The 26,415-nt window shown below is 29.9% G+C and overlaps 1 protein-coding gene and 1 long non-coding RNA gene across 3 annotated transcripts in view; one reads left to right on the top strand and one right to left on the bottom strand.

Annotated features, from left to right (window-relative positions):
• The window catches only part of LOC113377161 (serum response factor homolog), a 69,770-nt gene that overhangs the window by 25,907 nt on the left and 17,448 nt on the right, over positions 1-26,415 (bottom strand). The window lies entirely within an intron of this gene.
• Positions 1,307-25,727, top strand: LOC113377162. The gene is made up of 3 exons (XR_003367090.1): positions 1,307-1,477; positions 6,117-6,235; positions 25,594-25,727. It is a non-coding gene; the product is annotated as an uncharacterized LOC113377162 (long non-coding RNA).

Genomic DNA, 26,415 nt, shown 5'->3' with positions numbered 1-26,415 from the left:
GACGTTTTGAAGGTTTCTGAACATTTTGGCATACCTCAGAAAAAATGGATGTGTGTGTGTATGTATGTATGGATACAATTTTTCGTTCACGTTTTCGGGCGCACGGATCAACCGATTTGAATGGTTCAAAAAACATTCGATTCCTATTGATAGGGAGATATGCTGATTAGTTTTTGGCAAAGGCAGGTCCAGCAGTTTCGGAGATAAAGAGCAAAAAGTGCAGAAAATGGAAATCGAGTTTTTGAGAGATCGGAGCATCGGATTTGAATGATCCAAAAAACATTCAATTCGTAATGACGGAGAGAAGTGGTGATTAGTTTTTGGCAAAGGCAGGTCTAGCTGTTTCGGAGATACGGAGCAAAGAATGCAGGAAATAGAAATCGAGTTTTTGAGAGATCGGAGCATCGGATTTGAATGATCCAAAAAACATTCAATTCGTAATGATTGGGAGAAGTGGTGATTAGTTTTTGGCAAAGGCAGGTCCAGCTGTTTCGGAGATACGGAGCAAAGAATGCAGGAAATAGAAATCGAGTTTTTGAGAGATCGGAGCATTGGATTTGAATGATCCAAAAAACATTCAATTCGTAATGACGGGGAGAAGTGGTGATTAGTTTTTGGCAAAGGCAGGTCCAGCGGTTTCGGAGATACAGAGCTAAATGTGCAAAAAATGGCAGTTTTTGACAGAACTAAGCGCCCGATTTGAATGATTCAAAGAACTTTCTGCAAGAACTTTTAACAAAATAATTGCTTTTGAAAAAAAAAATCAATATTTTTTTAATTTTTTTTTTCAAACAATTTTTTTTGTATATCGAAAATAATTCAGATTTTATTTTTAATTCTGACTAAATAATAAATAAAAGTTCTAATATACTTTGAACAAATAATTTCAACTTTGCAATTCAGTTTATATAATTCTTATAAATATTAGACAATGTTACAATATTAATAATAATCTATTTGAAAACATTCAGTATTCCTCGAACATTTCGTTACGGTACGGGAAGTTCCAGCAATTTGCCTTAAGGCACGATGCCATACACCCCACTAGTTTAAATCATGAATAAATAAAAATAAAAAACACGAAATTGATAAAAAAAATCTCAAATACAAGAAATAAGGCTTAAGGAGATTGCATATGCACACTTGTCGTTCAGTGGCACAATATAATGACCGTCAGTTTACATATGTTTACACATCGTCCGCACCGATGCATCATCATTGCCTCTCTATCGCACCAGTAATCATCGCAGGTGAGTCAGATCGGCTGGCCGCACGCGCGACTTAGTGTTCAGCGCGACGCGGCCGATCGGGCAGTGCTTTTAACCCGCGCGTACGTTGCCCGCCGTTTCGGAAAGCCCGCGCGACCACATGGAAATTCGTGAGCGTCCTGAGCGCGGAAAACGCGACCTATCGAGGAAAATGCAACGCAGGAGGAAGGGGACGGTGGAAAATCGCAGGAATGGCGGAAAAACGAACGGTGAGTGACTTGTTTGACATTTTGGCATGACATCTTTTGTTTTATTAGTGTGAAAGAGATGAATTTTATAGAAATGTTAATATTGCAATGTAATAAATCTATGACTTAAATGTTGCACATTTTATATCTTAATAATATATTTTCATTTCTTAGTAAAATAAGCGACATGATTAACACTAAACCTACCAACAATTATCGTTTTTTTTTTCTTTTTTTAAAATCTTTTTTTTTTTGCATAGTTTATTGTCAATCAAAATAATATACATTTTTAAAAAAAAATCTAAAAGTTAAAATGTGCTAAAAATTTTACATGCATATTCTAACAATTATCATATAGTTTGATAACAAGAATTATTATAATATTTGAAACTGTTTTATTAATTTGACCGGTGCTTGGTTAGTATAGTGTTAAATTCATCTCTTTCCGGATAAAATAAGTGAATAGTGACAAATACATAAAAAATAATTAAGTATTTCCACACCTATATATATATATATATATATATATATATATATATATTTAGCCTAGATTACTTTTAGTCTCAAATATATTAGGGTAGTCCTTAATATGGACATTTTCGAATTTCCTTGCTCCCAAGGGCTCAAATGGTTCCAAATTGATAAAAAACAATTTTCTCAAAGTTATAGCTCTTAAAATTGTCTGTTAGATGAAGCGCAATTCAATCAAAGTTTTGTATGGAAATAGCATGAAAAAAATTTCAAAAAATTTAAAAATTAGTTTTTAGATATAATGAGCGAACAAATGAGTTTTATTCAAAATTTGTCGCTAAACTATACCTAAAAAATTTTTTTTTAATTTTCAAATTTTTTCCATGCTATTTCCATACAAAGTTTGATTGAATTGCGCACTATCTAAAAGTTAATATTAAGAGCTGAAACTTTCAGAGAATTGTGTTTTTATCAATTTGGAACCATTTGAGCCCTTGGGAGCAAGGAAATTCGAAAATGTCCATATTAAGGACCACCCTAATATATATATATATATATATATATATATATATATATATATATATGTATATATTTATATAATATTTGTTTGACTGACCAGTAAAATAATAACTGCTAATTAGTGTATTATTATATTAACTATTGCCATAAGAGTTATAATAAATAATATAATCATCTTTATTTTATGAATTAGATTAAGATCAGAACTCTGGTATATATAAAAAAATGCTTCTATTATGTGAATTGTGAATATTTTTGCGAAAGCTGAACTTACTTATGCGATATTCTAAACTAATTTAAAAATATATTTTATATTAATTAATATATTCGAGTTAATATTTCACGCTTCTAGTTTAAAAATAATAAAATAATATAAAATAATAATAAAATAGTAAAATAATTTATTTAATTATTGTTCAATTAACTGATGTTTTTTTTAATGAGATAAGCCGTCGGTAAACTTTATATTACTTCAAATATTACTTTACAAATGGTAAGAGTGATTTATTAATAATTTATTTATTTATTTATTCAGTTATTCATATAATAATTAATCACGTTAATCACCGCGATATTATCAAAAAAAAATCTCATGGGCCATGGTAACTTTAATAACTTAATTTAGTTAAAAATGTATCAAGAAAACTTAATACATCAAAGAAAAATATTTTTTTGCCAAAATTTCTGAAAGAACACTAATTTATTCATTTATTTATTCAGTTATTTATAAAATAATTAATATTAGCATGTTAATCACCACAATATTATCAGACAATTTTCACATGGACATTGTAACTTTATTAGATAATTTCTAATCAAGAAAACTAAATGAGTCAAAGAAAAAAATGTTTTGCCGAAATTCCTGGAAAAACACTATTTTTTATGTCACCCATATATGACTGACATGGCTCTATATTTAAACTTTTCGCGACAAACCAAGAATTTTTCAGGTCAATTTGTCAGCCATGGCTCATGTAAAATTTCTTAGCCTCAAACACATATGACTGACATGGCGATTAACGTGTTAATAAATTTTTAGCGTGTATTTCAAAAATAAAATTCTCATTGAAATAATAAATAATATAATATAAAAAAATAATATTAATAAAATTCGATTCTGAATGTAATTCATTATGAATAATTATAAATTATGATTTCGTTGAAACATTATATGATTTATCGGGAGACTTGTCGGTTCATCAAGGGCTTTTAAATTTTCACAATGAAATCATTGTAACTTAAACGAATTGATTTGTTATCGTTCTCGAATTAATATTTATTGACGTTAAAATATATCTTAATTCATGTAAATTAAGTCTGTCAATGCCGATAGTTTACATATTAAATCTTCACCAACTGTCCCAATATAAATGATCAAAAACCTTCGCAAAAAACGTTAGGCAGCCGCGAACATGATTATCTATCAATGCATAGAAGTAAACCTGCCTATAGAAATAAATCTCAGGAATGCCATTACCAATCAGATTCGCACGTGAAATATATAAAAAAGAAGAAAATTATACAGGGATATATTATTATACAAATGCGTTTCACTAACTTTAAACTATTCGCCTTCCACAAACTATACGGTATAATATACGTGATAACGGCTTTTGAAGTAGCTTGGATTCAAATTTTTAGATTTTTAATAAATAAATAAAACTCAGTATATATTTGGTTCTATTATTTTAAACAAAAAGCAATTAATATTACAAATTGTTCTATCAGTTTCTACAAATCAATAAACGGTAGATTGCAGAAATTCGTATAAAAGCTTCGAAACATTGAGTGAATTGTGGCATGCACGATATACTATAATAAACGCCTTTCATAAAATGATAACACCCCTTTTGTTTGAAATGAATGCTATTTCCCAATCATTTCAAATTGATTATATCGCAACAATAATGGAAGCATACTCTGTTTCTGCTACGTTATGTATGAATCACAGCGGTATAGATATATTTTCGAAAATCTTTGTTCTGAGATTTTTAGGCAATAGATTTTTTTTAAATGTAAGGTAGATTAATAAAAAAAAGTAGAATTCGTTATATTGAATCAAATATGTTCAATACAAAATAAATGTATATTACAATCATACATAAAATTTATATACAATTAGCAACAAATTCAATTATACTCTAGTTCAGTTTAATTACTATAATAAATTCAAGATAAAATAGAAATGTTATGACAATTCTATGTTACGGGCATATATTCGTATCAGTCAAAAAGCTATGTACTTGCTGTGCGATCAGGCGTTTATCACATGAAACCTAACCTACAAAACGCACAAACAAATAACAATTTTATCATAAATGCATCTTTTTGATGTCTCATTGATAACACATACGTGAAGTTAGGTTTTATGAATAAAACACCTGATCGCACTACAAATACATAGCTTTTTGACATTTTGTTACTAGCAATTCATACGAAGATACCCCGTAAGATAGCATTACCATAAAATTTATATTTTATCCGAGAATTGGTCCCAAAGTCTTCGACTGTAAGGTTTCTCACAAATAAAAAAATGCATAAAATTAAAAAAAAATATTCATCATTATAATGTATTAGATGCTGGCCAAGCGACCTTAAATCAAATACTAGGCTTCACTCATTGGAGCAAACTCTAGTTAATTATTTCTTTTTTTTTCTTTTTCTTGAATATAATTATTATTATTATTTTTATTTACTTATTTATTTATTCATTATTATTATTATTATTTATTATATTTTATTTTTATTTATTATATTATTTTTTATTTTTACAAGTCAAAACAGGGACGGTAATTTCCGAGGGGGGGGGGGGGTATACTGAATGCGAAAAAAAATAATATAATTTTAAAATAACTAATAATATTTAAGAATGTTATAAAAATCCGTCTGTTTCAAATGAGTAGTTTTTAAAAACTTTATTATTCCATTATATGTTATATTTTATCCTATATTTTTGAATCTACATGTTTTTTTCAGTTTTCAGACTCATACATTTTTTTTTCAATATTCTTCATAAATATTTAAAAATAATTGGCATTTATTTCAGGCTGTCAAGAAGTTGTTCATTTTCCTAATTTTTGTTAATTTTCGTAAAATTTAAAATAAAAGTTATGAATGTGAGAGACTGTTTTTCTCATATAAGCATACTAGTTGTACATAATATTTTCAGATATTTCCCGGGTAGTTATAATTTTATTATCAAGTAAGAGCGAAGATTCAATTTAGACATATACTTTTTAAAAACCCGAGACAACCCGGAACAAAAGATCTAAATCCGGGACAAATATTGCTTTTAGCAAAACCCGGGACACAAGGTGCGAATCCGGGACTGTCCCATAACCGGGACGTATGGTGACCTTAGTATCGGTCGCTTTTCCCAAAAATTGTACACTTAGTTCAAATTCACCCTTCTATTGCCATTTTACCGACAAACGGATTTATAGATCATTTATAAGCTATTTCAATAAAAAAATTGAAAAGTTTTTATTAGTACCCCCGCAGCCACCATATAATTGATACGGCTGACATGACAATCGCTACGCCCCTGATTGTAAGACATCGTTTAATTTTTCAATAGGTTTAACAGTTAAATTCTGCTTCGATCAATATATTACTGTAAAAAGTTATATAAAATTATTACACATAATTTTTATTCGTTCATTGTTTGCAGTGATTGACAGCTATCGAATAAACGAGTGGCCGTTTAAGACGTGAATCCGGAATGGCCGAGGTGCTTCCTGCGTTGCGCATGGCCCGGACGGACGACGGGAGTTCGAAGCCGGAAACCAGGTAAGACAACACGTGCGTGCAACAGTTAAGGAATTGAATATTAGGCGCCTGCTAATTATATTATGTGGGACCCATTGTATGTGACGCGTCAAATATCAATCGATAATAATCCTTCGATGTGGGAACGTCGGATCATTTTCCGGCCGATTAATATTTATAACACGAGATGTAATAATTCATATTCAAAACTTTGGCTGTAATTCTTACATTTGTCATTTTTTGTCAACTTTGGCTTTAATTCTTATTGAAAGATATATCGCAAGTATTGATGATATGTACCTTGATTGATTTTTCCACGTCAAAGCATATTTTTTGCAAATTCTTTAGTAACTTGCCGTAGTAAATAGTAAATGGACTATAATCGTCCAAAAATCGAATTTTTTTTTGCATATCTTCAAGTTTTAAAGGCTTTCATTCTTATATTTGTAAAATACACATTGAAAGATATATCGCGAGTACTGTTGATATGTACCTTGATTGATTTTTCAACGTTAAACCATATTTTTTGCAAATTCTTTAGTAACTTCCCGTAGTAAATAGTAAATGGACTGTAATCGTCCAAAAATCAAAAATGAAATTTTTTGCATATCTTCACGTTTTAAAGGTTTCTGAACAATTTGACATACCATTCAAAACTTTGGCTTTAATTCTTATATTTGTAAAATACACATTGAAAGATATATCGCAAGTATTGATGATATATATATCTTGATTGATTTTTCCACGTCAAAGCATATTTTTTGAAAATTCTTTAGTAACTTCCCGTAGTGAATAGTGGACTGTAATCCCGGACTGTAATCGTCCAAAAATTTTTTATCCTATCAACTCTAAAGAGATATTTGCTTATTATTGAATTACATCCCAAAAAAAAATATGTTTTCATCAGAAAATTGGATTTGCTAATTTTATTTTTGATACCAAAATTGGAAAAATAGGTATGTGTCTGTGTATGACCCAAAATTTTACTTTCAGTCGACGTTTTCTCAAAAATAGCAGCACCGATTTCACAAGTTGAAAAAAATTAGATAAAGACATACATTGATCGAACTGCTTCTTCGTAATTAGCATTCATGTGAAAAATTTTTCGTCCGCGTTTTCCCCAAAAATCCTAAACCGATTTTGTAAATTTAAAAACCGTTCGAAATTGTATTTCAGTTTGAAATCGGCTAATTCGTATTTCGTAAAAATCGGCCTGGATGCTTCTTCGTGATTAATTGCTGAAAAAAATGACGATTTTCAAGAACCTTGGTAGGTGTTAAATTTCATGGTCTTAAGGAATATGCTAAAATATTATAGCCTTATGAAAAGTAGTTTAATCACACTATTCTTGTAAACTAACACGTTAATTGCCATGTCGGTCATAAGTGTCTGACGCTCACTAGCCCTACAGGAACAATACGCGACTTGGTAAAAGGAGAAAAAAAATATATATGAAAAAATTATATAAAAAATATCGTTTTTCCAGGAATTTTGGCAAAAAATTCGTTCCGGATTTCATGTAAAAAAATATGGTCACCTTACTTAAGGCATAATGCCACTAATATATAGTTAATAGATAAATCATCTTTAATTTTAAGAAATGATATTTTATTTTTAATATTGCTCTCCGTTTACCTATGGTCAATTTATTAACCCAATGCCGATTGTGAGCTTCCCGTCGCGTCTGTGCGTGCATCTCGCACTAGCGGACTTACGGTCCGGATTAAAATCTAATCTTCGAGTAAGGATAACTCAACATGCCCCGTAGCATACTGATTCGCCGTTATATCCTACCGCGCCCGGAAGAAAATCTTAGTACCGGTTCTTCTTATTATAATATTCAATGGTTTTCAAAACAATAGAGCAATTTCCTTCCGAACAGGTAAATAACAACGATATTTTAACAAGCACAATACACTATTTACGAAACTTATTTATTATATATTGTCCGAGCACTAATCTCGAAATAATATACCAACAGAATTTAAATTATAGATCACGTACAATGATCTTGTTATGTACAATCGTCTCATGTATCATTAAATTTTGTAAAAATACACGTAACATTGTTTAGATAGATTAAATTATGTGTTTATTTTAATAAACATCTGCCTAACTATTACAAGGAATTAAATCGAATATATATATATATATATATATATATATATATATATATATATATATATATATATATATATATATATATATATATTAGGGTGGTCCGTAATATGGACATTTTCGAATTTCCTTGCTCCCAGGGGCTGGGAAAAACAATCCTCTGAAAGTTTTCACTCTTAATACTAACTTTTAGATAATGCGCAATGGAAATAGCATGGAAACAATTTTGAAAGTTAAAAAAAAAATTTTAGGCATAACTTAGCGACAAATGAATTAAAAGTGAAAATTCGTGTAATTTTTTTTATTAAAAATTCGACGCTCTGCAAAATTTTTGAAAATTTTCTCATGCTATTTCCGTATAAATCTTTGATTGAATTGCGCTCTATCTAGAAGACAATATTAAGAACTAAAACTTTCAGAGAATTGTTTTTTATCAATTTGGAACCATTTGAGCCCTTGGGAGCAAGGAAATTCGAAAATGTCCATATTAAGGACCACCCTAATATATATATATATATATATATATAATATATATATATATATATAAATATATATATATATATATATATATATATATATATATATGTGTATTTTAAGGTGGTCCTTAATATGGATATATTCTAATCTCTTTGCTTCTGTGTTTTTAATTGTAAAAGTTTTTCCTCTTAATATTAACTTTGAGAGTCCACTAACTAAAGTTTCTTATGGAAATAACATAGTAAAAAATCAATTTGTTTTGTATAATTCTGAATTTGATGTTAATATATGTATTGACATAGTATAATAATCGAGCACAACATCAATAAACATCAATAAAAAAATATTTTATATATATTTTCATACAAAGGTTTCCTTCATGTTGCCCGATTAATAGGTTCTATCAATACATAAAATTTTTGACTATAATAAAAAATAATATTTTTTATTTGTAATTGGTTTGGATTTACATATTCACTGTTAAGCAAACATATATAAAAATTTTTTTTTTCGTGATCTTCTTCGTATTAAAACTATTTAATTATGTATCTTTTGTCAAAACGTACAGAGTAATAAATATCTTCTGAATATTTCAGACTAAAAATATTATTTTACTATTTATTGTAATTTTATCTATTAAATGCCTGCTACCAAATGAAAAATGCAGAAATAGCATAAAATACCAAAGCATAAAATGCAGAATAGGGGCAAAATATGTTAATTGCTGGGGTTACGTGGCGTATTATGCGTGAAATTGTAAGGACCTAATCGTATTAACGGGGTTCTACTACAATGATTAGCTGCCCATTCGTCGAAATAAACAGAAAAGAGTTAAAAGAAAATCTTTCTGTATTAATTATACTTTTCGACACTTGATGTGTGTCATCATTCAGCAAATCCACCAGGACAAAAACAAAGAAAAGTCATTGTCGATTGTGAATTGATATGTATCTGTTTTGTCTAGGAAGCACAATGTCCTCTTCTTAAGTTTCTTATTTAAAATATATTTTTAAAACTAATTTTAGTGTATTATATTTTTGTAGTTGGTTGATTTGCTGAATAATGGCCCACATCAAGTGTCGAAACGCATAATTAATAAAGAATGTTTATAATTTTTGTCAGAAAGATAAAATCATCACATTTAATTGGGAAAAAGTTCAAAATACAACATAATTGCTCAACAAATTTTCATTTTATTGAAATTTTATTTTACTCTCTGAAGTTGGTCAAAAAAAAAACATTTTGAGTTTTAATATCTATTCCTTCCACTTTCTGTTTTTTTATAATATTCTTAAAATCATCGGATTTTATACTATTAAAAACTTTATATATTCCGTGAGACAATTAAAAACTGAATAATGAAAATAATCAGGTTAACTCTGACAAAAGGACGTTCGAAAAATTACGTTGGCTTTGGTAATCTGCCACAGAAAGAAACAAAGAACCTTTTTTAGAATACCTAAAGTCATGCAACATCTTGTTGCGCAATTTCAAAAGACAAAGACAACGACAGCAACGAAAAAATCGAAATAACTGGAAGTATCTAACAACTTTGTAAGCGAAAAGAGACGTGCACATCGGCGTACCAGGCTCAACAAAGTACAAACGACTAGTGTCTATAGAATTGTCAATCTTTCGGCAATCTGCCGCAAACAGTCAAAACCGCACAATGACAACGTATCTTCTCATGCGATCTTAAGCGGCGTCTTCTGTTATCAGAACAAAACTCTCGCATCTGTTCCATTAACATTTGTCTGTTTCTATTTGCAGTTGGTGAAAAACTCACCATGTAATAGACAAATTGCAAGTTCACTAGCCACAGGAATCCTACTATACTGAAGTCAGAATTCTGAAATCCTTGATACCAATCAACCCTCCTATAACGCAGTGTATGGGTACTATTTAATATGGAAATCGTGTTATAAACAACTCAGATTTACCGCAAAAAACAGGCTAATTCACAGAACGTTCTATAACCGGCTATCGCGTTGTATGGGAACCGCGCTGTAAACAACTGGGATTTTGATGAAACTTGGCATAATGGTAGATTTTAATACCAAACTGACCGGCGTAAAATATTAGAGGCCTTTAAAAAGCGGTTTATTTATAAAAAGAATAATTGAAGATTGCATTTTAGCATCCTAATCAGAGTAGGTACAAACCACATCATCCAAACCGCGTTATACAAAGATCAATAAATATAGAAGAAATGATAACAAATTGTTATCTTTAATTTTAAGAGTTCATATAAAGATATGATAAAAATTGTAGATAATTTTTTATTGAATTGTAGTATACGATAAAAGAACATACAACAAGCTAAATAAAAAAACTGTTTTCCAAAAAAAAACAAGCATATTTGTTTTTTTTTAACTTCCAGTAGGGTAAGTTATAGTAATCGCAAAAAAATGAAATGAAAATGAAAATTTTTATATATTTTTACGTTTCAAAGGTTTCTGAATATTTGCGTGTGTGCGGATACAAATTTTTGTCGACAATTTCGGGAACACCGATCAACCGATTTGAATAATTCAAAAAGCATTCGATTCGTATTGGTAAGGAGACGTGCTCATTAGTTTTTGGCGAAGGCGGGTCTAGCCGTTCCGAAGATACGGGGCAAAAAGTGCCAAAAACGGTAACTCAGCTTTTAAGAGAACGGAGCACCTGATTTTAACAATTCAAAAAACATTTTACTTGTATTGACAAGATGAAAAACTGATTGAATTTTTGGAAAGGCCGGTCCAGTGGTTATGGACTCTCAATGAAAACAAGTTAAAAAATGTCATTTGGCGGTCAAAAATGTTTATTGGACATATGCACATCAAATTATCAGATATTTTATAGAGATTTCAATAATGTGTACACATTTTGTGTAAATTTTTTTGGGTTTCGTACCAATATTTTGAATTACGGTACGGTAAGTTCCAGCAATTTGCCTTAAGGCACGATGCCATGCACCCCACTAGTTAAAACTATCGTTCAGTGCAAGAGCTCTGAAAAAACAAATTTTTCAAAAAAGTCCATTTTTTCTCAAAAATCTAATTTTTTCCAAGTTTTGCAAAGTTTTTTTTTAATAATTTAGTTTTCGGTACGGAAAGTTCCAGCATTTTGCCTTAAGGCACGATGCCATGCACCACTAATTTGAATTAACTTCATCAATAACAAATTTGAGAAAATAATATTTGTCTTATCGTCACAAAATTAATTTTCCTATATTGAAACTTCTATTTATCGATGGCATATGCTAGATCTTATAAACACAAAGGTGGGCGGCAGACACTGGTTAGTTAGCAAAGTGGGTGTAATCGAATATATTACAATTAAATTGCACAAAAACCAATCACTAAATTAAAGTAATCAAAACCATATGTAATATTGAGTACAACATAATAATACCATTTTCTCAATTGACGATTGATTATGGAATACATAACATATGGTAAAAAGAAATATGAAAAATATGTATTTAAATCAATATATATATATATATATATATATATATATATATATATATATATATATATTTATGTAAGTATTTAGTTGTAGCTTTCCATTCTCTATCTCATTTGCATGAAATAATGAATGGCTAATGAGGGATGTTTCTTCTAAGCATACGCGTAATAATGAAAATTATAACGGTAAAGATATAGCTATGCAAGATTCCTTAAATTTATTGCAAGTCATAAAACTTGTAATGTTTTGTTAATTATAATTGTGGTATATAATAGTTTAACACCCACTCGGACGATTTGCGTAAGAAACGCGGCGCAGATGTTTTTACAAGCGTACGTGGAAGTGAGGTGGACAGCGCAAGTGTTTGGATTCGTTAAAATTTACAAACAAACAAATATGATAAACAAGATTATAATGATGATTAATTTTCATTATAATTACTGTAATCAAAAGCAGATAATTTTATGTAGTAAATAATTTGAGCGCTATTTATATTATTAATAAATTGTTGAGTTCCGTTGAATAAAAAGCATGTCATGATAAATGACAAATCATTTATGATAGTACCAGAAAATTAGCAACAAAAGCAACTAATTACACCTAACAGGTGTTGAGTCAAGAAAGAAAATCATAGTCTGGCTCTCTCTTTAATCGAAATGATCAAAGTGTTGAAGTTCGAGTTATTTATATTAGCGACTTTCTTCTTGCAAATGTCATTCGGCTGTCCATACAAAATTTGGCACATGTCACTTTTTGTATTCAGAATAATAGCCGATTTGGGACATTTTGGTATGCACATCAGCAGTTTATATTTTCTACAATACTGTTCATCAAAACGAACTAATTGAATACCATAATGCTTTATAAAATTATTCATAAAATCTGATTCAAGTAATTCACAAATTATTTGAACTTAATGAATTGGCTCATTAGTTATAATACTAACTTAAATTTTCTATCTGATTTGACGAAACAATTATGATCATGTTTGCATTATAGATACTGCGTTAATTCAGAAATTATAAATAGAATATCAAGATTAAAAGTCCAATTTATTAAACAAACAACAATTTCATTTATAAAATCGACATGTTATTACTTTTAATTGTTTTTTACAAGATCCGTATCATCTTAGCTTTCGAAATGCTAAATTACTAAACTAAATTTTCTGTCTGATTTGATAAAATAATTTTTGCATTATAGATAGGTACTGCGTTAATTCAGAAATTATAAATAGAAAATCAGGATTAAAAGTTCAATTTACTAAACAAACAACAATTTGATTTATAAAAACGACGTATTATTTATTTCAATTGTTTTTTACAAGATCCGTACCATCTTAGCTTTCGAAATGCTTATTCTAGTTTATAAGCATGAATTGCAATTTATGTAATTTTTTTAAGTGTGAAGGAAGTGATATTAGTGATATTATTCTAAATCTAGAATAATATCACTAAAATATTTGAATTTTTTTTTGATATTCTCGAATTTTTAAAAATAGTAAACATCGAAACTTGAAGATAAGCACAGTTAATACTAAAGAGAAGTTTATAAATAAGACTCTGTAACAATTTCAAGTAAATCCGTTCAATAGAAGTTAAGAAATCGTGGGTATCGTATGGAAAAAGTCATTTTCGAGAAAAACGCGTTTAAAATTACATATCTATACCTCATAAAATAATTTGAATTATGAACTAGTGGTACATGGCATCGTACCTTAAGGCAAATTGCTGATGCTTTCCGTACCGCAATGATATGTTCGAGAAATCCACACATACATACACACATCCATTTTTTCTAAGGTATGCCAAAATGTTCAGAAACCTCTTAAACGTAAAGATGTGCAAAAAAATATATTTTCGATTTTTTGACTATTGATTACTATGACTAACCCTGCGGGAAGTTAAAAATCTTGTATACATATTGTTGAATCGTTAATCTTTAAAAATATCCAAAAAAACAAAATCGATTTTTAGAAAATTCTAGACTTATTATATCTTAATCTTAATCTTAATATCCCCTTAAGTATAATTATCATTAAATACAAGTAACGATGAAAATGTGTCTTTTTATATGATACAGAGAAACAATGTGATGTTCTCTGTTATCCAGGGCAATATATTTCCATATCGTTAGAAAATTGCATAATGAATCAATTTGACCATGTAGAATTTTGATACAAGACAAATATATTCGCGCATCGCGGTCATAGGTCACGTCAGCTGCCTTTAATTATTACGGTACATGTTAGCTAGACACCACGTGTCAGTGTCGCATAGACGGCAGTGAACAAAAGTCTTCGGCATCGTAACTTCGTAACACGCACCACGATTAGTGTTAGAAGTATCGAGGCAAAAGATCGATATTGAGTACTTTAAAAAGTATCTAATCAAAATATCGATGCCAAAAAATATCGTGGCGAAAGTATCGATACTACTCAATATCGAATTTTGATACAGTTTGAGTACTTTTCATAAAAATCAAACATAAGTGCAAGAAAGATCTAAAACTCATTGAATATCATATCACAATATTAGAATAAATTCTATTGCTTGTATCTGATGTGTTAAATCAGAATCATTTTCAATATTGTAAAATGTTAACAGTAATTTTTCAATACTAATTTCAAATTCTATACTTCTTCAAAAAAATACAAGTTATAATAGTTGAGTATTTTTGATTAAAACAATATAATAGTCTGATACTATATTCAAAATGCAATTTTATTCATTTTTAAGTATTTTTAAGTACAATAATATTTTTAATATTTTTAAGTAAAATAATATTTTATAATTGTTGAATATTTTTATATGAATAATTTTAGCGAGCATGCAACTTTAAAAGCCGTTACATGTTTACATAAAAGTGCAATATGAAGCTCTTTGGAAAGCAATAAACATTCAGTTTAATGACGGTCAAGATAATATTTCGATACTTGTAGAGAAACATCCCTTCGGAGCGATGGGATTTAAAGTTTAAATGGTTCCGAGAAACTCAAACCCATATGTTTGCATGCTGATATTCAAAAATTTCAATACATGAGTATTTTGCGTAAAAAAGAATCGAAATATATTATTTCGAATAATAATACTCAACCATTTCAATATATATAAAAAAATATATTTATATTTTAAAATATAATAAACACAAAATACTAATATATTGAAATTGATGAATATTATTATTTGAAATAAATATATTTCGATTCTTTTTTATGTAAAATACTAATTTATTGAAATTGGTAAGTATTATTATTTGAAATAATCATACTTCGATTGTTGAATATGTTTTTATAAAACATTTAAGGTACTTTAAATCATATTATTTTTTCATTTTACATAAGAGTAATAAATAAACATCTTTAGTTATTAGTGTGGTCATATTCATTTTGGGTTTTTGAGCAATAAATTCTGAGACTAATGACCCTTCGAGATCATTTTTTGACACTTCTTTGAACAATTATGACCACCTAGGGAGACTATTGCTTTGCATTTGGCAATGAGTGGTGTTCATAGTTGGTCGATGAGTGGTGTGTTCATAGATTACGCTGTCGATTCTTTTTGAGTACTATCGACGAAAAGAATCGATATTGGCGAATAGATCGAGCTAAAAAATCGATAGCAAAAGTACTCACTATCGACCGCAAAGTATCGATATTTCGTTCTAACACTAACCACGATGACGAATAACGAATAACGATGCGCTTTTTACGTTGCTTTCTTCTTATTTCTGTTGATATTTCCATCGCATCGGGCCGATTCCCTCGCGGACCCGTGCACAACATGCCGCCCGCACATACAGATGTTCGCACACGAATACGCTCGCACACCGACAGATCTGATGTCAGCTGAACGAACGCTGAAACTGAACGTGCTGCATTTAGTACACCAACTGCGTCTTATAAACGCATTTCTTGGGTCCGGTCGCCTAGATAGACAATAGGACGCATCACCCCATCGTCGGTTGCGTTGCGACACATCGTTTGGTCAAAAGAAATACCGAAAAACGTAGAGTTTCCCGTGCTTTACGTTCCATTTTCCGTACATGTGATACCCTTATATGGAAACTGGTCGCACACATGTCTCTGTCCTACAGGCCGCGGCCGCCGTAAGTCGGCTCTCTTCAGTCTTGAACGGCGCGGGAGGTGAGGTTGTTCACTTGCTAGCATATCTCTTATTCACAGAACGTGGCGGTCACATCAAACGATAATGATAGCGCGCTAAACAGTTCGGTAAACGAGCCTAGGAGAAATGACTGAGATGCAGATACAGTGCGACGACGCCATTGACTTGCACCGAGCGCAATTCTAATGGGTTTGCACTGTGCTCTAGCCATTATCAATTGCTTTCCTACCCTTAACGATCTACAAGCATAGCCAGACGCAAATGCAATTAAGACAGGTCAGATATTTTGCTTGAACACGAAACGTTTTCTTAGGAAATGTTCGCGTCGTATCAAAGGGTGCGATTCATATTGATATATAAACAAAAAAATCATCGATCGAATATTATACAAAAAATCAAACCAATCAATACATTATCAAAAAACATAGAAATTATTGTAAATACAATAATAACTTAACTTGTAATAAACATCAAATAAATATATACAGTTATAATTAAAGTATTTTACAATTGTTCCTTCAAAATTCAATCAAACAATTAAATTTGAATTGAATTGAAAAAACAGGAAATTTGATTATCTAAATCAGTGATTCATATGCGTAAACAGTTTAGTGAAAAAACAATCGGAATCCACGAAAAGAAAATAGGAAACCGCAGTAGTGGATCACAATACACCTAGTGATATCTATTCACTTATACTATAATATTCCTTTAATACCTCCTATCAGACATTGAATAAAATATTGAATCAAGATTAAATTGATTATAAAATACAATAGTGATTCCTAAAGTGGTCCACATGGAAGTCCATGACGACACGTATGCGAAAAAAAAATTCGAGGTCCACAAAATGAAAATGATGATCCGCCAATGGTTCATGACAACATTCTAAGGGTCACGTCCACGAAATGAAAATGAGAACTAAAAATCAAAATATTTTTATTAACTTCCCGTAGGGCAAGTTATAGTAATCGCAAAAAAAAATCGAAAATGAAAATTTTTATATATCTTTACGTTTCAAAGGTTTCTGAACATTTTGGCATTCCTTAGAAAAACTAGATGTATGTGTGTGTGTGTAAATGTGTGTGTGTATGTGTGTGTGCGTGTGTGTGCGGATACAAATTTTGGTCGACGATTTCGGGAACACCGATCAACCGATTTAAATAATTCAAAAAACATTAGATTCATATTGATAAGGAGACGTGCTGATTAGTTTTTGACGAAGGCAGGTCTAGCCGTTCAGAAGATACGGGGCAGAAAGTGCCAAAAACGGTAACTCACTTTTTAAGAGAACGGAGCGTCCGATTTTAATAATTCAAAAAATTTTACTTGTATTGACAAGATGAAGAATTGATCAAATTTACATGAAGGCAGGTCTAGCGGTTTCGGAGATCTAATGAAAAAAGTAAAAAAAAAAATGCCATTTGGCGGTCAAAAATGATCATTAGACATATGCACATCAAATTATCAGATATTTTATAGAGATTTTAACAATAAGTATAAATTTTGTTTGCATTCCTATGGCGCTTACGCGCTTTGACATTTTGTGTCTATGCAGTTAAAACAGTACGATTGCTTCGAAAAAGAGTTCAGAATTTCCAAAATTTATCAAAATAAAAAAAAACATTTTCTTTTTCAAAAAAAAAATTTTTTTTTTTTAAAAAAAGTAATTTTTGTCAAATTCCTAGTTTCTCAAAAATCATTTTTTTTTCGAAATAAGGTTTTTTCAAAAATGTTAATCGTTTTTAAAAAAATAATAATATTTCGTATGGGAAGTTCCAGCAATTTGCCTTAAGGCTAGATTCCATGCGCCCCACTAGTTTTTTTTATAAAAATGTGGTCGCAATATGATTGAGCTTGTAAAGACATTATTGCTGACAATTGAAAGGCTTCTTTGCGCTCTTTGAGACCGTTAGTATTTCTAAATAATAATAAGATAAATGACAATTTAATAGTAAAGTAAAATAAACAGTAGAAAAAAAATCTGGCGTTATTACTGATTTCCTAACAAAAAAAATTAGCCGGTAAATTTAAAACTAAACCTTACAAAATTGTTACCAAATGTTAACCCTTTCCACACGCGAAATGCGAGATTTATATGTATTTTGCCGCCGAAGTGGCGGCATCCGAGTGCAAAGGGTTAATAAATAAACATTTACTTTCCGCCTATATTATTTTTTTGTTATTATATTAAAATCAATTAATAAATCAATTAAACTATGTATTTAATAATGAACTTTTTTACAGTTAGAAATAGGGGGTCTATGAGAATGCCTAAAGGTCCCATAATACAAAAAAATCTGTAGTCTAAATAAAGCGATCACATAATCAAGCGTTCATATTTAACGTTTTGTTGAAAAAAAATATGTTTAAAACATGAATTTGTAAAATCCCAATAATTTTATTTAAAATTTATTATCTATTTACTAGTAGTATGAATAATGAGAATAACAACACGCTTTGGAAATAGGTCTCTTGTTTAAAAACCTTGTGATCTCAAGAGCGAGGACTTTAAATGTTGTTCACACATGTTGTATATCTGGCGTAAGATGTTTAGCGGGTGGCGTGGGTGATTAGATACATTGCGCAAAGGTTTGAAGAAAATATGAGCTATCTAAATGTCTGAAATTTGTATTATACTTAATGTATGAAATTTATATTAATATTTATTCATAAAATAAAACTCATTCATGTACTTCAAACCGTGGGTAAAAGCAAACTGTGCAATAATTTGTTCGTATAACCGTTAACTTAATTTTTTTAAATAAATTTTTATTACAATAATTGTTTATCAAACTATCTTTAATACAAATTAAGAGAAGAACTAACATTTTAAACAAGAAGATATTGTACAATTACATTTCCGTTAATAAATTGATTTAAGATCCCCTGCTTTAATTTAATAAATTTGAATAAATTGATTTAGATCCTGATCTAAAATCATCTAATTTTTCGTTTAAAGAATTTTTTGTCTCAGCCTGATTATTTTCCTGTAGAAGTTCCATGAGAGTCTGCCATGGGTTTTCGTTGACGCACAAATTGCGTTTCCAATTTATTGTTTATTAGGTATTAATGGCAATGAAGTAACTTAACTGTTCCTTATTACTTCAACAGTATATATCAGGCAATTCTTTTTGTTCATTTTATAGCCTTCAACGTTATATTATAAAATCTAAATGTTCGTTGCACGAGTGAAGTTAAGGTATATAAGAAGTCTATAAGTGTATCAAAATTTACAGAACATAGATATATATTGTGTTTAAACAGAGATTTGATAAAGAGTATACCTACAGCTAAAGGCCTTACAAAATCTAAGAAGTTTTCTAAGCTCTAAAAGATTGTGGATAAAAATCACACCGAAAAACTTGCAACAGTTGAAGCATCAACAGTTCAACGAAACAGACAGAAAAAACAATAATTTAATTAATAAATCGTAAATTTATTGTTAATATTCAAAAAACGTAACAAAAACCGCCGTAACCAAACCTTAACAAAACCGTTTTCCATATAACCAAATTTATATAAAAAAACTGATTCGAGATACGAGCGTGGTTACGGAACGAATTAAACTTGTATGTCAAAGTATATATATATATATATATATATATATATATATATATATATATATTATAAACAAAAAAGATGAAAATATGTGACGTGTAGGCTGCGCCCAGTTCTTTCAGAAATCTTCATTACCAGTGGCCAATACAAAAACAAATCTGAATTTTTGCGCAAATTCTCATCTAAATTCTGAATATGTTATAATACAAAATATTATGCATATGCGTATAAAAATTAAAATTTAAAATATTTTTTGTAATACATTTTTCAATGTTTATTTTATTATCTTTTCTCACAAACCTAAATTTAGTTTATTATTAAAATGCACGTTTCAAGATAATTGTAAAAAGACTAGTTACATATTGAGACTAGTGACATATTTTTCGGGTAATGTTTCAATGTGTTTGTTTCCAAAATAAAAATTAAAATAACTTTCTGTATATTATCATTTATAAAATTATTTATTAACCAATAAATTTGATCTTATTTCGGAACAAAATCAATGCTAAGTTCTATCAAAACCAAATACTACGAAGTCTAGTATCTATGTATCTACATTTGTCAAACATAAAAACAAATGAATATAATAAAAAAATAATTTCATAAGTCAAAAATAATTTCAAAAAAATAATGAAACGGGAATAAAAAGTCACTAAATGGTAAATGAATTGAAATTAAATCAAATTTAAACCTTACGTAAGTAAATATTTTTATCAGATCAGTTGTTTTATACGCAAAATTTTATTGATTTCAGGGTTAATATTCCAAATGCAATAGGGCTACGTTTGTTAGATTAAAAAAAGACAAAATAGAAAAGATCATTAAGTTCATGAAAAAAATAGTGTAAGTATTAATTGAGAGCAGTAATTGTAAAAATATTTTTGATGTGAATAATGTTATTATTTACATACACCCGTCCACGATAATGAATCAATATAAAAATATAGGTCGATTATAACTCTAAGATGCGAAGAGTAGAAAGAAGTCCTAAAACTAACACTAAGCGGATCCCAAGAGCAAGACGTCCACGCCTAACAATGACAAAGGAAGACGAACTCGACGATTTCGAAAAATTCATGGCTGATTTGCATAGCGAGCCTAAATATATATTATCTCAAAAAGAAAAATCCGACTTTCTTTCGCTACCAGGAATGCCTGATTTTGACTTTGCATCATTCTCATTGCCACTAGAGACCCCAAGAACAAATTCCAAAAAAGAAGTACCCAGGAGACGGGCTAAATCTGCAGACGTGACCAAAGCTCGAACTGCCCAACGAGAGAGTCAACTGAGGAACAGATTAAGAAGGGAATCATTCTCAAGTGAATGCAATCCTAATGATGTGGAATGCCATTTTCACTTGTTGTGCTTAGATGAGACAGCGTTCGTTCCAACCGCACAATACGAATTACTTAATGAAACTCAACGAATGCTTTTGCGGTGTCTACCTCGAGGAACTGACATTAGTCCACGCGGTGGTAAATTCTATCCAGGAGACAACACCAGGCGCACCAACGACACTTACATAATAGAAGATGATGATGATAAGCCAATCGATTGGGAATTTGAAAAAAATCGCGGGTCGCATATGAGTCTGGACGATACAAATTCATTAGAATTCTACCTTAACGAATATCAACAGCAAATTCGCATGAGGGAGGAAAAAGAGAACCGAGAAATCTCGAGAACCGAAACCCTTCTCGAGTTTAAAGACGTTGAAGAAGATTGATATTCGACAAATTAACTGTTCAGTCATCAACCATTTTGTTTTCGACAACATGAAATATAAATTTAATTTTGATTCTTATGATCTCTTTGAAACAGCATATCCCATAAATATTCTAAACCATCACCCGGAGACATGATTGTGAGTAGATTGCTATAAGAGGCCTACTTATTATAACAAATATAAATTTTAAAATTCCATTTTAATATGTGAAGTTATTCTACCGCAAATCATTCATGAAAATTTCTGTGATATAATTTGAAACTCGTTTTATTATAAACATAAGTAGATAAATAATGTGAATAAGTTTACATTATTTTGCAATTACGTATTCCTGCAATGTAAAAATATCGTACAGCAGCATTAGCATCTTAAAATGTTGCTAATATAAAATAACATATTTAGTCAAGTAATTTATCGAAACCACATAGAAAACGATCTTTAAATATTTTAACGTCTCGAGACTTTCCGATATAAAAATAATTATTTAATATATGCAAGTTATTGTTGGATCTAATATATATTACACTCTAAATTTTGCTTTCTGCATCAATAAATGAGCATTTTCAAAATTCTTAAAAGATTTATAAGACGATACATGAGACTCATGTAAAGCAAGTAAAAACTTCCAAGTTTTGTTACAATTTAAAAAATTATGTCTTTTTCCACATTTGGGTTCCGTACTAAAAATTATGTAAGGAACTATTTTGCATTCTAGTAATTTTAATCTTTATCAGTGATGGTATTAATTATAAATAATATAGGGATTCCTACACAAATATCACGTCTCATTAAAAAAAAATTAGTTATCCATATAACTGAATCAAAGAATTTTGATGATTTTATTAATTCAAAAAACATTCGATTCGTATTGATAAGGAGACATGCTGATTAGTCTTTGGCGAAGGCAGGTCTAGCCGTACCGTAGATACAGGGCAAAAAGTGCGAAAAACGGTAACATAGTTTTTAAGAGAACGGAGCATCCGATTTTAATAATTCAAAAAACATTTGCCTCTATTGACAAGATGAAATGATTAAATTTTTGGAAATGCAGGTCCAGCTATTATGGACTCTCAATAAAAATAAGGTAAAAAAATGCCTTTTGGAAGCCAAAAATGATCATCAGACATATGCACATCAATTTATCAGATATTTTATAGAGCTTTTCATAACGTGTTAACATTTTGTGTAAATTTTGTTGGGTTTCATACCAAGATTTTCAATTTTGAAGTTTATTTATATGGATCAAACAAATGTTCTCGACATTTTCGACAGTATGAAATAACCGATATGAATAATTTAAAAAACATTCGATTCGTATTGATAAGGAGACGTGCTGATTAGTTTTTGGCGGAAGCAGGTCTAGCCGTTCCGAAGATACGGGCCAAAAAGTGCCAAAAACGGTAACTCAGTTTTTAAGAGAAGGGAGCGCCCGATTTTAATAATTCAAAAAACGTTTTACCTGTATTGACAAGATAAAGAACTGATCAAATTTTTGGAAAGGCAGGTCCAGCGGTTATGGACTCTCAATAAAAATAAGTTAAAAAAATGTCATTTGGCGGTCAAAAATGTTTATTGGACATATGTACATCAAATTATCAGATACTTTATAAAGATTTTAATAATGTGTACACATTTTGTGTAATTTTTTTTGGGTACCGTACCAAGATTTTTAATTACGGTACGGGAAGTTCTAGCAATTTGTCTTAAGGCACGATGCCATGCGTCTCACTAGTATTCTAGTTCGATCGACAATTCAAGATCTATGTATGAAAATACTGGATGTGTATAACAGAAAAAGAAAGTGTGCGTTGTCCGGACACGTAGCCATAAAGTTACTTATGTTAATGATAATTCTTTAATTATATAAAAAACTAAATTAAAAAGTCCATATTCTTCAAAAAATCTTAAAATATTTTTGTTTCATTAGTTGAAAGTGTAAGTACAGAGAAAATGAAAATGTGGCCTAATGCCGCAACACTAGTCTTTCGAATGAAAACTTCTGATCTACGCCTAACGTATAATTCATATGCTGGATGCGTATACCGGAAAAAGTAGAGAATTGCCCGTTTGGCCGGACACGTGCCACAAATGTACGCATGCGAGAGCGCGTTCTCCCTGAATAGATCGTAGTATTTATAGTCTTAAAATATAGAATGGTCCTGCCCCTCCCAGCCGCTCATGGTTTGTTTCTATTCGCCTTTGCTAGGACGCTTTTGGACATTTCATGTGGCGTCGTATCGTCCGATTTAGACATTATATTCATGCGCGTGCACGGTCTGTATTTATAAATCTAAATAACGTGAGATTCCAGAACAGGAACTTACAATCTAACACAAGTACTTTCATTAAAATTCTCTATTTTTAGATAGTCAAAATTATTCAAAACTAACATGTTTTTAACTTTTTTTTCAATTTGCAAACAAACTTTAAGACTAGTGGTATATGGCATTGTGCCTTAAGGCAAATTGCTGGAACGTACATTTTATAAACTTTAAATTTATTGAAAATTATGGTTTTTTAACATTTTTGACCAATTTAAATATTTTTGAAATTTTTGCATTTTGTTCGAAGCAATCGCGCTGCGTAGTTGTTATGGAGACCTAATATCGAAGCGCCTAAGCGCCGCGTCGCAGCCTCCATTGGTTAAAACCTTGGTATGAAACCCACAAAAATGTAAATAAAGTTTGTACTTATTAAAATATCTGATAATTTGATGTGCATGTGCCTAATGGTTGACGGACAAATGGGTTTTTTCAAACATTTTTTATTGGATCTCCGAAACCGCCGGACCTGCCTTTGCCAAAAACTAATCAGCACGTCCTAGTCAATAGAAATTGAATGTTTTTCAAATCATTCGAGTCAGTTGATCCGTGCTCTCGAAATCGTGGACAAAAAATTGTATCCGCACATACATATGAACACAAACATACATCCATTTTTTCTAAGATATGCCAAAAAGTTCAGAAACCGTAAAGATATGCGCAAATTTTCATTTTCGATTTTTTTGCTATTACTATATCTTTACTCTAATCTAACTAATCAGCACGTCTCCTAGTCAATAGGAAACGAATGTTTGTCAAATCACTCAAATCGGTTGATCCGTGCTTTTGAAATCGTGGACAAAAAATTTTATCCGCGCACACACACAAACATACATCCATTTTTTTCTAAGGTATACCAAAAAGTTCAGAAACCCTAAATCGTAAAGGTATGCGCAAATTTTCATTTTCGAGTTTTTTCGATTACTCTACGGGAAGTTAAAAATGTGTTATTCTCAATTTTAGATTATTAAGGAATATAAAATAAACTGTCTAATATAGTAAGCTATATTGGAACAGATGTGAATGATGCTTGCCAAGTTTTAAATTTTAAAAACGTTAGATGGAGATTATGGTACACACAACTACATCACATAAATTTTAGAAAAAAAATCATTCATTGTGAATGAATTAATTTGTTAATCTAGTGAAATAATAGTTGTAAAAAACTGTCGAATTCTGTAAGCTCTTAATTATTTGTTACATCTTTTGCTTTGCTCGAATTTAATTTGTATCTTCATATCTTGTCAAACCTCAATTCGATTAAGTTCAAACTATGATGCTTCCAACATCAGTAAAATGAAAACTGGGTTTAATTATCGATTTTTGCAAATTAACTTTGATTAAAATTTATAAACATGTCAGCAATGCGTGGGTCTTAACGTGCATTATAATAGACATATAATTACATTCACAAAAAATTAAACCCCATGCTGCGCACAGACGCAGCTTCTTTGAAAAAAAGAAATTAAAAAAATACAACCATACGAATCGAAAGCTATAATGCTTAGGTACATAAAAAAACCAAAAGAGTTCGTCAAAAATTTGATTTGAATTATTCTGAATTTTAGTGACTAATTATGATCTTCTTCTATTTTTAGGTGAAGAGGAATCTGCAAGCCGCAAAGAAAGAGGGCTTCACACTGTCTCGGTGCAAAAATATAAATTTTATGTGGTATTAAAGATACCACGTTTGTTAAAATGTAATTCATCATTAAAATTGCTTAACGCGATACTCAAAAGTAAGTTTAATTTCGAATTATTGTAAATGCAATAATTTACTACATCATTTAAATATTTTATGATGGTGTAATTGCTATAATACCGCGCTTTCAAGTTTTCATTTCGCGGAGCAATTTTAGCATTTGGTAATTAATAAGATACAAACATACAATTATTTACACATACATAGAAATATATATATATATATATATATATATATATATATATATATATAAATGTATACTTTATATGTGCAAACTTCCTAAGCATCAAACACATTTATCCACGTTTTAGCTTAAATAAGTAACAGTTTTCAAGAAAATTATTGAACTTGTATTAATTATGTACTATGAATTTCCACCTCTAAATATGGCGACAATATTTGAATTTTTGTTTAGAATGTGAATAAGAGAAAAAAAAAGGCTAATCTTAAACTATTTATCATAATAATATTTTTAGATTGCAATAGACAATGAGAATGTAAACAGAAAAAATTGGATAAGACCAGAAAAAATTGTAATATATACAAAAAACCATATGGTTAATTGTTCATCCAACTAAAAGTGAATGTAATTTAGAATTGTATCTAAAATGTTGAAACTTTAGAATATTATGGAATGTAAATCTATAATGTATTTATATATTGTTAGATTTAATTTGATAAAAATCACTGAAATGCAGCAATAAATTATTCAAATTCT

Source organism: Ctenocephalides felis, unplaced genomic scaffold (genome assembly GCF_003426905.1).
Source record: "Ctenocephalides felis isolate EL2017-DRISC unplaced genomic scaffold, ASM342690v1 CF-g0.4_SCAFFOLD_01886, whole genome shotgun sequence".
In the NCBI taxonomy this organism is placed as follows: Eukaryota; Metazoa; Arthropoda; class Insecta; order Siphonaptera; family Pulicidae; genus Ctenocephalides; species Ctenocephalides felis.
Note: the sequence above shows the minus strand (reverse complement) of the source record. Positions and strands in the feature narration are given on the sequence as shown.